Raw genomic sequence first — 14,287 nt, forward strand, 5'->3', positions numbered from 1 at the left:
TGTTGAAGATGCACTCTTTTTTCCATTGTATAGTTTCAGCTTCTTTGTCAAAGATCAGTTGTTTGTAGGTGTGTGGGCTAATATCAGGGTCTTCAATTTGATTCCATTGGTTTACCTGTATCTTTTTGTGCCAATACCAAGCTGTTTTCAGGACTATAGCTCCATAGTAGAGCTTGAAGTCAGGGATGGTGATGCCTCCTGAAGGTCCTTTATTGTACAGGGTTGTTTTGGCTATCCTGGGTCTTTTATTATTCCATATAAAGTTGAGAATTGTCCTTTCAAGGTCTGTGAACAATTGTGCTGGCATTTTGATAGGGATTGCATTGAATCTACAGATTGCTTTTGGTAAGATTACCATTTTTACTATGTTGATCCTACCTATCCAAGAGCATGGGAGATCTTTCCATTTTCTGGTATTTTCTTTAATTTTTTTCTTTAATGACTCAAATTTCTTCTCATACAGTTCTTTCACCTGTTTGGTTAGAGTTACCCCCAAGATATTTTATGTTGTTTGTGGCTATTGTAAATGGTGATGTTTCCCTGCTTTCTTTCTCAGTCCCTTTATTATTTATGTAAAGTAAGGCTACTGATTATTGAGTTAATCTTGCATCCTGTCACTTTGCTGAAGGTGTTTATCAGCTGTAGGAGTTCCCTGGTAGAATTCTTCAGGTCACTATGTAAACTGTCATATCATCTGAAAATAGTGGAAGTTTGACTTCTTTTTTCCAATTTTTTTCTCCTTGATAAACTTTTTTTGTCTTAATGCTCTAGCAAGAACCTCAGGTACAATATTGAATAAATATGGAGAGAGTGGACCACCTTGTCTTGTTCCTGTTTTGAGAGGAATTGTGTTGAGTTTGTCTCCATTAAGTTTGATGTTGGCTGTCAGTTTGCTGTATATTGCCTTTATTATGTTTAGGTATGTTCCTGTTATCCCTGATCTCTCCAAGACCTTTATCATGAAGGGCTGTTGAATTTTGTTGAAGTTTTTTTCAGCATCTAGTGATATGATCATGTGGTTTTTCTTTTTCAGATTATTTAAATGGTGGATGACATTGATGGATTTTAGTATGTTGAACCATCCCTGCATCCCTGGAGTGAAGCCTATTTGATCATGTTATCTAATTTTTCTGATGTTTTCTTGGATTCAATTTGCCAGTATTTTATTGAGTATTTTCACATCAATGTTCATGAGGGAGATTGGTATGTAGTTCTCTATCTTAGTTCTGTCTTTGTGTGGCTTGGGTACCAATGTGTTTGTAGCCTTGTAAGGGGTTTGGTAATGATCTATCAACTTCTACCGTATGGAATAATATGAGGAGTATTGGTATTAACTGTTCTTTGAAATTCTGGTAGAATTTTGCACTGAAACCATCTGGCCCTGGACGTTTTTGTTCAAAGACTTTTCATGACTGCTTCTCTTTCATTAGGGGTTATAGGTCTATTCATATTGCTTATATGTTCTTTTTTTTCAGAATTTAGTTGTCATTTATTAACATAATCACAATCACTTTTTTTCAACTTTTTAAATTTGAATTAGAAACAGGATTGATTTACATGACAATCCCAGTTCCCTTCTCCCACCCATACTCCCCTACACCACCACCCCAAATAAAACCATATCTATCACATATCTTTTCTGCTCCCCCTGGGTGATGAGGCCTTCCATAGGGTGTCATCAATGTCTATTGCATTCTTTGGGATAGGGCCTAGGCCCGTGTGTGTTGGCTCAGGGAGTATCCTCTATATGAAATGGGCTCCCAAAGTCCACACCTATGCTAGGGATAAGTACTGAACTTCTACAGGAGGTCCCATAGATTTCCAAGGTTTCCTCACAGAAACCCATGTTCCTGGGGTCTGGATCAGTCCCATGCTGGTATTCCAGCTATCAGTCTGGGGACCAAGAGTTCCCCATTGTTCAGGTCAGCTGTTTCTGTGGGTTTCACCAGCCTGGTCTGGACCCCTTTGCTCATCACTCATTCTTCTCTGCAACTGGATTCCAGTTCAATTCAGTGATTAGTTATGGGTGTCTGCTTCTACTTCCACAAGCTGCTGGATGAAGGCTATAGGATGGCATATAAGACAGTCATCAATCTCATTATCAGGAGAGGGCATTTAAGGTAGCCTCTCCTTTGTTGCTTAGATTGTTAGCTGGTGTCATCTTTGTAGATCTCCAGACATTTCCCTAGTGCCTGATTTCTCTGTAAACCAAAAATGTCCCTCTATTATGTATCTCCATTCTTGTTATCATGTATTCATTCCCTGACCCAACCTTTCTGCTCCCTCATGTCCTCTGCATCCCTCCTCTTCTTCCCTTCTCATTCTCCTAGCTCCATCCTCCCTATTCCTGTGCTCCCACTTTGCTCAGCATATCTTGAGCCTTTCCCCTTCTCCAGGAGACCATGTATATCTCTCTTATGCTCTTCCTTGTTTATTAGCTTCTTTGGCAGTGTGGATTGTAGGCTGGTAATCCTTTACTGTATGTCTAAAATCCACATATGAGTGAGTACATACCATGATTGTCTTTTTGTGATTGAGTTACCTCGCTCAGAATGGTTTCAGAAACTGGAAGCAGCCTAGATGCCCCTCAGCAGAAGAATAGATAGAGAATATGTGGTACATTTACACTCAGCAGAAAAAAACAATGGAATCTTGAAATTTGTGTTCTTGATTTAATTTTGGTAAGCGATATCTATCCAAAAAATTGTCCATTTACTTTAAATTTTCCAATTTTTTGGAGTACACATTTTCAAAGTATTACCTGATGATTCTCTAGATTTCCCTGGAGTCTTGTTAAGTCCCCATTTTCATTTCTGATTTTGTTAATTTGCATGTTTTCTGTCTGCCTTTTGGTTAGGTGGATAAAGGTTTGTCTATCTTGTTGATTTTCTTGAAGAACCAACTCTTTGTTTCATTGATTCTTTGTATTGTTTTCTTTGTTTCTATTTTTATTGATTTCAGCTCTCAACTTGATTATTTCCTGGCATCTACTCCTCTTGGGTGAGTTTTCTTCTTTTTGTTCTAGAGCTTTCAGGTGTTCTGTTAATTCTCTAGTGTGGCTATTCTCTAGTTTCTTCATGTGGGCACTTAGTGCTATGAACTTTCCTCTTAGCACTGCTTTCACAGTGTCCCATATGGTTGGGTATGTTGTGCCTTCATTTTCATTGAATTCTAGGAAGTCTTTGATTTCTTTGTTTATTTTTCCTTTATCCAGGAGTGATGCAGTTGAGATTGTTCAATTTCCATGAGTTTGTGGGTTTTCTGCAATTTGTGTTGTTGTTGAATTCTAATTTTAAGGCATGGTGGTCCGATAAGGTACAGGGGTTATTCCAAATTCTTGTATCTGTTGAGGTTTGCTTTATTTCAGAGTATGTGGTCAATTTTAGAGAAGTTTCCACGTGAAGAAGATGTATTATTTTGTGTTTGGATAGAATGTTCCATAGATGTCTGTTAAACCCAGTTGGGTCATAACCTCTATTAGTTCCTTTGTTTCTATGTTAAGTTTCTGTCTGGTAGTCCTGTCCAGTGGTGAGAGTGGGGTGTTGAATTCTCCTACTATATGTGTGTGGGGTGATTTGAGTTTTAGTAATGTTCCTTTTATGAATATGGGTGCCTTTGTATTTGGTGCATAGATGTTGAGAATTGAGACTTTATCTTGATAGATTTTTCCTGTGATGAATATGAAATTCCCTTCTTCATATCTTTTGATTAATTTTAGTTTGTAGTCTAATTTTTAGATATTAGGATAGCTACATCCACCTGCTTCTTAGGGCCATTTGATTGGAAAATCTTTTCCCAACCCTTGACTCTGAGGTAGCATCTGTCTTTGAAAGTGAGGTGTCTTTCTTGTATGCAGCAGAAGCATGGATTTTCTCTTCATATCTATTCTGTTAGCCAGTGTCTTCTTATAGGTGAGTTAAGACCATTGATATTGAGGGATATTAATGAGCATTGATTGTTGATTCTTGTTTGTTTTTTATTTGTCTTTTGTGGTGGTATTGTGTGTGAATTTTCCCCCTATTTCTGGCTTTTGGTGAAGTGAGACTATCTATTGCCTATGTTTTTGTGAGTACAGTTAACTTTCTTGTTTTGGAATTTTCCTTCCAGAACTTTCTGTAGGGCTGGATTTGTGGATATGTATTGTGCAAATCTAGTTTTGCCACAGAATATCTTGTTTTCTCCATTTATAGTAATTGAGAGTTTTGCTGAGTATAGTAGTCTGGACTGGCATCTGTGGTCTCAGGGTTTATAGAACATTATCCAGGACCCTCTGGCTTTCAGAGTTTCCATGGAGAAGTCAGGTGTAATTCTGATAGGTCTGCCTTTATGTGTTACTTGGACTTTTCCTTCACTGCTCTTAATATTCTTTCTTTATTCTGTATTTTTTAGTGTTTTGATTGTTATGTGGTGAGGGGACTTTTTGATGTAGACTATTTGGTGTTCTGTAACTTCTTGTACTTTCATAGGCATGTCCTTTCTTCAGGTTGGAAAAGTTTCCTTCTATGATTTTGTTGAATATACTTTCTGTTCCCTTGAGCTGGGCTTGTTTGCCTTTTTCTATACCTATTATTCTTAGATTTGGTCTTTTCACAGTATCCCATATTTCCTGGGTATTTTATGTTAAGGATTTGTTGGATTTAAGATTTTCTTTGGTTTATGAATCTGTTTCCTCTTGTTTATCTTCAGCACCTGAGAGTCTCTCTTTCATCTCTTGTATTCTGTTGGTTATGCTTGCATCTGTAGTTCCTGATCCTTTACCCAACTTTTCTATTTCCAGCATTCCCTAAGTTTGTATTTTCTTTATTGTATATATTTCAGTTTTTATGTCTTGAACTGTTTGAATTGTTAACTTCATTTGTTTGATTGTTTTTGTTTGACTTTCCTTGCTTTCTTTAATGGATTTGCTGATTTCTTGTGTATTTTGGTTTGGTTTTTTTTTTCTTCCATTTGTTTAAGGGATTTTTCTCATATCCTCTTTGAAGGCTTCTATCATTTTCATGAAGTTGTTTTTAAGGTCTTTCACTTCTGTTTCATCTGCATTGGGATGTTCAGGTCTTGCTGGTATAGAGTTCCTAGACTCTGTTGGTGTCATCTAAGTCGTTCTGTTGTTGGATGTGTTCTTATACTCTTGCATTCCCATCTCTTCTTCCAGTGGGTATTGGTGGGGTCTCTCCTTCTCCTCTCTCTCAGAGGGTAGAAGGGAAAGACAGGAATGGAGGCGGATGATGCTGGCTGCTTTGTTCTGCCCCTAGGTCCTTCTGTGTGATTCGGTGGCAGGAAGGGTCTGGAGCCTGCAGGTCAGGGCCTTAATGAGGTAGGCTTGAAGAGCACCTGGTACTCACCTCTCTACCAGAGGGTAGAGGGGCAAGACAGGAATGGTGGCTGATCCATTAGTAGCCTTTCCATATTCAGCGACAATGCCTCTTTCACATTATACATTTTAGCAGTTCTCATGTACTAAAGTACATGTAAACAGTAAAGTTTCATCCAGCCTCAATTAATAATTTGAAGTCCTAGCCTCCAGGGGTTCAGAAGAAAGGAACTGGCCACTTCAGTGACCTTGGTCTTTCCATTCCACAGTGATGAGAAAAGTTGCTGCTGCTAAGGCTGGCGACAACAAAACCAGGAATCTCCTTTTTCTGTCTTGGTCTTCATGAAATGATGAATGTAAGTAAGATTTGCTGTCCACACACAGTTATCTTTTACATACATATCTTTTTTTTAGCTCCCAAATCGGGCACCATCTATTGTTTTCTGTTGGCAGGATTGATTTGATTACAGTTTGACCAGGCTCTAATAGTAATGAAACTGAATTTTGGAATTAGAATTATTCACTCATAAACTTTGGAAACTATCTTGTATATCATGCATCTTTCTAGGATTTACCATTGAAGAGTTTTGCTAAGATTGTGTGCCCTCTTCATGCTCTGTTCTACTTTACCGACTTCCAGTGGCTACTTCAGGTCATACACTCAAATCTGAATATTCAAAGATAAGCTCTACAAATAATAGCATTTGACTTTTTGATCCTGGGTTATCTCACTCATATAATATTTTAGGTTCCATCCATTTACCTACAAATTTCATGATTTCAATCTTCTCTACAGCTGAATACCATTATGAATATGTACCCATTTTCATTATCCATTCATCAGTAGAAGCTCACTTAGGGTTGTTTCCATTTCCTAGCTAATATGAATAGAGTGATAATGAGAATGACTGAACAAGTATCTCTGTAGTAGAACATCAAGTTCTTTGGCATATGCCAAGAAATGGTACAGTTGAATAATATTATAGATCTGTTTTTAGTCACAGACTTTTCACGGACTTAGAAGAATCCAGGTGAAACCAACCTCGTGGAGCACCTCTCTGGAGTCTAGCTTTCAAAGTAACAGAAGGTTCCAGGCAAGTATAATGCTTATGAACCAGGATAATGACTAACTGAACAAGATAGCCCCAATGGTACAACAGTGACACTTATCTTGGTGTACACTTACCCATAGCTGTATAATTGGATTTAAAGCCCATTCAATAAGTGGAAATTCATGTAGGATAATATAAACCTACTCAAATACTTTTGGTTAAAGAGAAAAGTCCTACAGAAGAACCTACTATTGCTATTTGTCTAAACCAATTTCTAACTGCATGCTAAATATGCATCCTCATACCCACAGATAAGTGTATCTCTCTTCCTTCAACAAAAAGCTTCTTTTAGAAGTAGACAGAGAACTCTATACAAATCTGTAACTGATCAGTTCAGAGAATAAGTGACTGGATATTCTAGCCCCAACTTGTACCTGTACTATGCAATCTACACACCTAAGGGTCAGGGAACATTGTGCAATGGAGAGCAGAAAGATGGTAAGAAAAAGTGGATCATGGAGCCTGTTGTCAAAAAATAAAAATTATTAATTAAAAAATCTCAGAAAAATACACATTATTATTTTTGATTCAAAACATGGCTTGGGCATCATTTTGCTTCTGATATTATGTTTATAACAATGCTAGTAATTTATTTTGCACAACCACCGAGAGTAAATGAAAACTTTGATTTGGGGCTTCATCCTAAGTGAGGTAACTGAGTCACAAAATAGCAAACATGGTATGTACTCACTCATATGTGGATTTTAGACATAGAGCAAATGATCACAAGCCTACAATCCACACCTCCAGAGATGCTAGGAAACAAGGAGGACCCTAAGAGAGACATACATGGTCCCCTGGAGAAAGGGAAAAGGACAGGATCTCCTGAGCAAATTGGGAGCACGGGATGAAGGGAGACGTAGTTAGGAGAAAGAAAAGGGGAGAAGAGGAAGGGAGAGGAGGACATGAGGGAGCAGGAAGATTGAGTCAGGGGAAGAATAGAGGAGAGCAAGAAAAGAGATACCATAATAGAGGGAGCCATTATAGGTTTAAAGAGAAATCTGGAACAAGGGAAATGTCCAGAGATCCACAAGGATGACCCCAACTAACAATCTAAGCAATAGTGGAGAGGATACCTTGACTGCCCTTCCCAGATAATGAGATTGATGACTTCCTTATATGCCATCCTAGAGCCTTCATCTAGTAGTTGATAGAAGCAGAAGCAGACACCCACACCTAAACACTGAGCAGAACTCCTGGAATCCTGTTGCAGAGGGGAAGGAGTGATGAGCAAAGGGGTCAAGACCAGGCTGGAGAAAGGAGAAGGCCCATTCTACACCCCTTCCACTATTGCTAAGAGTCTTAGCAGGTGTCATCCTTGTGGATTCCTGGGAATTTCTCTAGCACCAGGTTTTTCCCTAACCCCATAATGGCTCCTTCTAGCAAGATAATCTCTTTCATTGCTCTCCCCTTCTGTTCTTTCCCCAACTTAATCTTCTTAATCTCTCATGTTCCCATCCCCCATGCCCTCCCTTCTGGCTTTCTCCCAGTTAACTCAGGATATCTTAACTATCCTTACTATTTTCTCTTCATGGGGTCTTCCATGTGTGTCCTTCTTATGGTCCACCTTTTCATCTAGTTTCTCTGGAGTTGTGAATTGTAGCCTGATTATCTTTTGCTTTACAAGTAATACCCACTTATGAGTGAATAGATACCATGTTTGTCTTTCTGTGTTGGAGTTATCTCACTCAGGATGTTTTATTTTTTTCTATTTCCATCCATTTGCCTGCAAATTTCAAGATGTCATTTTTTTTACTGCTAAATATATCACATTTTAAGCTAATATTCCACAACATACACCATTAAAATGTTTTGCCTGATGTAAGGATCTCCAAAAGCTGGTTCTATCTGGCTCCATCCATCACCAAATATTAAATATGGGAAGCTATACTGTTTTTTAAGATTTCTGTCATATATAACTTCAGAATGGTTAGAAACAATTAAATCTGCTTAATGTCAAACTTTCTTGATAATTATGTAAGTCGAATTTGACCGACATTGTTGGGTTATCATTGTTATTACTATAATGTTGAACTACCAATGCCAAGTTTGTTTTAATCCAATTTTTCATATTTGAGTCATCCATCATCATTTGTTTATGTATGTAGTTTCCCACTACTTTTGCTGTCTTGCTTTTGCTACCTCAGCCCACTTTTGAGAATTTTGTATTCCTTGTATTTGAAGGTTAAGAAAAAAATGAATCTATTTGAAATTTACTATTAGGAGAACATTGGAATACCATTGATACAAAAAATTAGAATCACACACATCATTTTGGCTATATAATAATGATTATAACACACACACTTATGTACATATGCAGATTCATTCCATAATTTTTGTTACTCTAGAGAGCCCTGACTAATACAAATGTAAATTTTAAAGTTATAAATATAATTTATATATATAATAATATATATGCAATACACTCAATTTCAGTGTGTAAAATTACCAATATTTGACAGTTTTTACTTTTAAAAGTAATGCTATTTTCCTATGGTTCAATTTGAAATGAAAGATGAAAGTATAATAAATGAAAATATCTGAGTGTTTATGCATAGTTTAAAATAACTGGTCCTTAGGAAACCAACCATTTCTCATACTGTGAAGTAGTAGTGAAAAGTGTAAAAGCTAAACTTCTAGATAAAGGAATACAATAACTTGAAATACCACATTATCGAATGTGCTTTAGAAAAGATTGTGATAACTACAGAGACTTTTAAAAATGATATGGAAAAACATACAGTTGTGCTTAAAATTCTTGAGAATATTCTTTTGGAGTTGTTTTTAAACCTTGACATTGCAGAAATGATTGCTTATGAATTTCTCTGTTATGCTGATTAAACACTCAGTGTAAAGCAGTGTCTCACTACTGTGCTTAATGGAAACTTCCAAAACTTCCATCTACAACCAGTTGGCCAATCTGAAAGAATTCATCTATGGCTCAAACAGATTTAAAAAATGAAGTTGCTTTCTTTTCTCTACATAACTCATCTTTGTATGGTGGTAATACTATCATTGTCAATAGGATAAGACATTATTAAATCATTCATCAGTATATGTTTATCTTTTTTCCTCCCAAGGCAGTTTTCATTCTTATCTGCCTCTTGAAGCAGGTTTTTCCTACTTATTATGATGTTTTCTGTTTTTTTCTGGACTGTGTTGGTGAACTGATGTTTATTTATAGTATTATGGGGAAAAACTGGAGATCAGAAAAAATATGAAATAGAAAAACATAAGGAAATGCAGATAAGGAGCAAAGACTAGATGCATACAAAAAGATGAGAGTCATTGCTTCTTATCTGCTGATGTTCAAAAATCACACTTATAATTTGAAAATCAGTACAATGCATGCTGATGAAAAAGCTTTGTTTTGTGTGGATGTCAAAGGCAATTTGCTTAGCAAACTAAATGGAACATTTCTGAGTTCTTATGTGAATAATGTCACCTCGTACATCTCAGAGTAAATCATTCAATTTAGTCCTGTTCAGGCTGAGCATTATAGCAAAGGTTACTCGGGAATAGGGTGTAAAGCATTAAAAATAAAGACAAAAGCTTCCCAGGAGCTAGCTTTGAATCTTTAGATTTAAATGTAGTCTTTACCCTGAATCAAGCATTTGTAAAAGATGAAAACCAGAACAAATCAGAATGCATAACTGTGGAGCCTAGTTCCAATGAATGCATCTACAAAACATTTTCACACTTAAAGCTACAGAAGAGGGAGCAAAATTATTGGAAGGGCCAGAAGAACAGGGAATTTGCTGTGATTACCTAGGAATATCAAATGTACACCCATAAAGTCTCACCAATACAAACATGAGCTGAACAAAGATGACATCAATAGCATGTCAAAGTAAACAAGGATAACCAAGGAGGACTCAGCCCTACACAAAGAAGTGCATGCAACTAAGGAATGCTGAGAACAGGAGAAATAGTCTTCCCAGAGAAAAGCATACCACTTGGTTATCCAACACCAAGTAGCCCTGAAAGCACATATTCAAGTAATATTATAGGCACTATGTAGGTTAAATGCATGTAATTACAATTAATGAAAACAGAGAACAAAGTGGGGTACAAAGGAGGGTTTAGAGGAAGGAAATAGAAAAGAGAGATGCTGTAATTATACTATAACTTCAAGAATAAAAAATGAGAAAATATATAGTAAACAAGCTCATTAATAGAATTTTATTTCTGAAATTAAAATGCTCTTCTTGTAAGTCTGGCCAAAAAGTAAAATTTAGTTTGGTGCCGTAGACTTGTACAATATCAGATTTTGCCTCAAAGGATCTCATCACCTAAAGAAGAGATGGACAAGTTAGCTAATGACTACAAAGCACTGTAATAATAGCAGTGACACTAAAGGACTACTTGACTCACTGTGCCACACTACCATTTCTTTTCTTTTAAACTTTACTTTGTTTTATTGTGGTTGGGGTGTTGAAAGGGTAGAGGGAAAACTGATGGAGGTTATAACTTTGGAACTGAATTTTGAAATTCTCACTAAAATTAACCAGGTAGGAAAGGTGATGGGAAAAGGCAAAAGAAAGAGTGTGTTCAAAGCTAACAAGTGAAAACACAATTTTAGGTGAGCTTCATGTAGTTTGTAGAGCCAAATTATAGAGCGTGAGTGGGGTAGAATACAGAACCTTTTCTGTCTGTCAACAGTATACAAGTACCTCTCATAGGCAGGCATCTAGCTAGATCATTCTAGAACCCTGCTTCCCTCATCTAACAGTTGGCCATGTGTAGGCTCCTTTTGGGTATGGCTTCACCAGCACTCAGTACCTGTCATGTAGGAGGCACAGACTCACATGAATGTGGATGACTTTAATATGTATTGTCGCATTCTAATGTTTTCCCTTCCTTCCTAGGGATAAGGGCTAGAAAAACATTGTTTAATGATGTTCTCATTAGAATATTTCTTCTTATTGGTTGTTTACATGTTTTAAAATAGATACAAAGGGAAAATGGCAAGAAAAAAAGTGTGGAGTCAATACATTTGAGAAATTTCTAATTCAGGATATGAAGTGATTGAACAGGAAATAAATGGAAGAAATTTGCTTGACATCATTGTCACTAAACACAGTTACTATAAAATTAAGTTCAATGGCTAGAATTAAGCTCAGAGGAATGTATACATGTAGGAATATCTCAAAACCTAAATTCAACATTTTGCGCTGATTATTGTTATTGCAGCTACTTCTAGTTCATTGGAATTTGATGGTATTGGTATAAGAAATCTTAAATATTGGCAAATCTCAATGACTTGGATCTGAATGCCCTTGAACCTCCATTGAATCCTCAATTCTGCACTCTTTAAACAATAGGTTACTCCTGGATCCCCCCAAATCACAAGTAATCATATACTTAATTTAAAATTATGTCATTTTCTGATAGTCTGTCTGATACTGTGTTAGACAAGTAGTTCAGATAGTAACACACTGAAAGCTTTTGTAAGCCAAAGAGGCAGGTCCTATCATTTTACCTATTTTGTAAATGAGAAACTGAGAGCCACAGATTTTAAATAATCTGTCTGTTTAACACAGATAAACATTGATTCAATTAGGGCAGAAACCTTAGAAGCCTTTCTCTTGGGTAGTCTGTTCTCTCTCTGCTCAGAAGTAAATTATAGTAAAAGAAGGGCAGCTCTTACACCACAATGGATCCAAAGGTGACATATTTAGGAAAGCATACCAGGAACCACCAGGCTGGGGCTTACTATGTGAAAACAGCATCTTGAGCCATACAGCTTTATCTTCAGGTTAACACACTTTGGTTGAGTGAGGCCCTTTGAAAAGAAGATATGGCCGTGGTATAAGGCTTCCTAGTCTAAATAGCTAAAGACATCATCTGAAAGCTCAAAACCAACACTGATGCTGCTGAAAGGTTTGCTAAACTTGCCTGCGGCTAATTTGTGTGTCTAATGTTCCAGGTATCATTTTGTTTTATGTTCCCTGTATCATTTTGTGTAATACATTTTCCTTTATTGACCCTAGCATTATAGTTACTCTACCATATTTATAATAAATGCTGAATAATAAATCAATGTGCATTAAATCTTATCACTTAGAATCTTTGCTTTGTACTCCCAGGAAAGGAAGCTAATTTTGAAGACATCTTAATCATGTACTGCTTTTGTGCAACACTAAAGGAGAAAACATTATCCTCTGATGAAGATAATCCCTCAACCTTTATTCACATTTGGAATCTGAATCCTTTGAGTCACTTTTCATCTCAGTCAATGCTTACTTGATTTTCTATACAGAATCATCTTTGATGAAATAAAGAACATTGAAGATTTAGCAGTTTTTAAAAGGTTCTGCCTTTGACTGATGTCTGGTTGTTTAAAAACTAGGTAATTTGAGGTAAATGCCAAACAGAGATACTAAAATGCTGGGTAAAATGTATATCTTAGGGTTAATGAAACACTGCATATAGCACTGACATTAACTCACAGAGCAACTTTGTTAAGTTGTCCAGTCTCCAGGATTGTCCATCAAGCTATCTATGAAACATCAGAACAACCAACACTAGAGCTGATCCAGAAGAATACTTCATGATGCCATAGGTGCTGAGTAAATTTTCTATAACCAGATGCATCTCAAGGCTACAGTGGAATTAATCATTGCATCATACTAACATAACTGTACCAATAGTTACTTTAACCACTCAGTAAGTAGAGACTACATTTGTGGTTCCTGGCTATATATTTAATTATCTTCCTCTATAATAAAAAGTGTTTTGGAGTTTTATAAATACTTCAGATTTACAGTAGCAATGATGATTAGAATACACAACAACAAAGGTAATAGCTTGGTGAGATTCTTCAGTGTGTGTGCTCATGTGTAAAGACTATTGTAGTCTTGAATTAAAAGGTGTCATGTATAGTTCCATGCTCTACCAACTTAGCCCAGCTAGATTATGGTTTAATAGTAATATTGATAGTGCCACCATCTCATTTTCTCAAAGTAGAACTGAGGCCATGAATAGACATTTCTTCAAAGAAACAATCTTTAGAGGTACAAACATATGCCAAATGTCACTTATTAGGGAGGTGCTGATATAAAACATGATGATATACCATGCCATATCTATTTGGATACCTAGTATTAAAAGATGATTCAGACAGTAACAAATGTTAGTAAGAATCAGAAAAGTTATACCCCTTGTAAACTGGTGGGTAATAAAAAACAAAATACAATATGAAAGTTCCTCAAAAAATAAGATATAATATCCACAGATATAATGCATGGACCATTAATCTGCCTTTTAGTCCAATCTAAGGTCAAATGAGTTTCAGCTGTAATATAGAAGTGAAATCACATATCTCAGATTCACCATACCACTGTTTATAGTCAATGAAGTGTAAAGACAGCTTCAATATTCACCTAGGGGTGAATGGATGCAGGAAGTTTTTAGTACACACACTATAATGAAGTGTTGTTCAGTCATATCAAAACAAGGAAATCTTGCTACAGAGCAACATGTTTGAATCTTTAGTACATTGTGTCAGTCAAAATATACCAGTCCCCTAAAGACAAATACTACATTACAGGGTTGCACACATGGAGGATCTAAAGTAGCCAAACTCATTACAGAAAAATAAAAGTTGTGGTTACCAGAAGGGAGAGGGGAAAAGGTGAATTGTCATCAGCAGATAAAAAATGTAGAGTAACACAATATGGGTGAATTCTAGATATCCACTCCACAACATTGTATATGTAATATCACATGATGGTATGTTGTACCCTAAGCATGCGGTAGGAGGGTAGACTTTATACTAAGTGATTTTAACACAATGGAAAGCTAGATTAAGTAAAAACAGAAATGGGACTAAGTTTATTACCTGAAACCTTTACTTTTT

This window comes from Cricetulus griseus, chromosome 2, assembly GCF_003668045.3.
Source record: "Cricetulus griseus strain 17A/GY chromosome 2, alternate assembly CriGri-PICRH-1.0, whole genome shotgun sequence".
Lineage (NCBI taxonomy): Eukaryota > Metazoa > Chordata > Mammalia > Rodentia > Cricetidae > Cricetulus > Cricetulus griseus.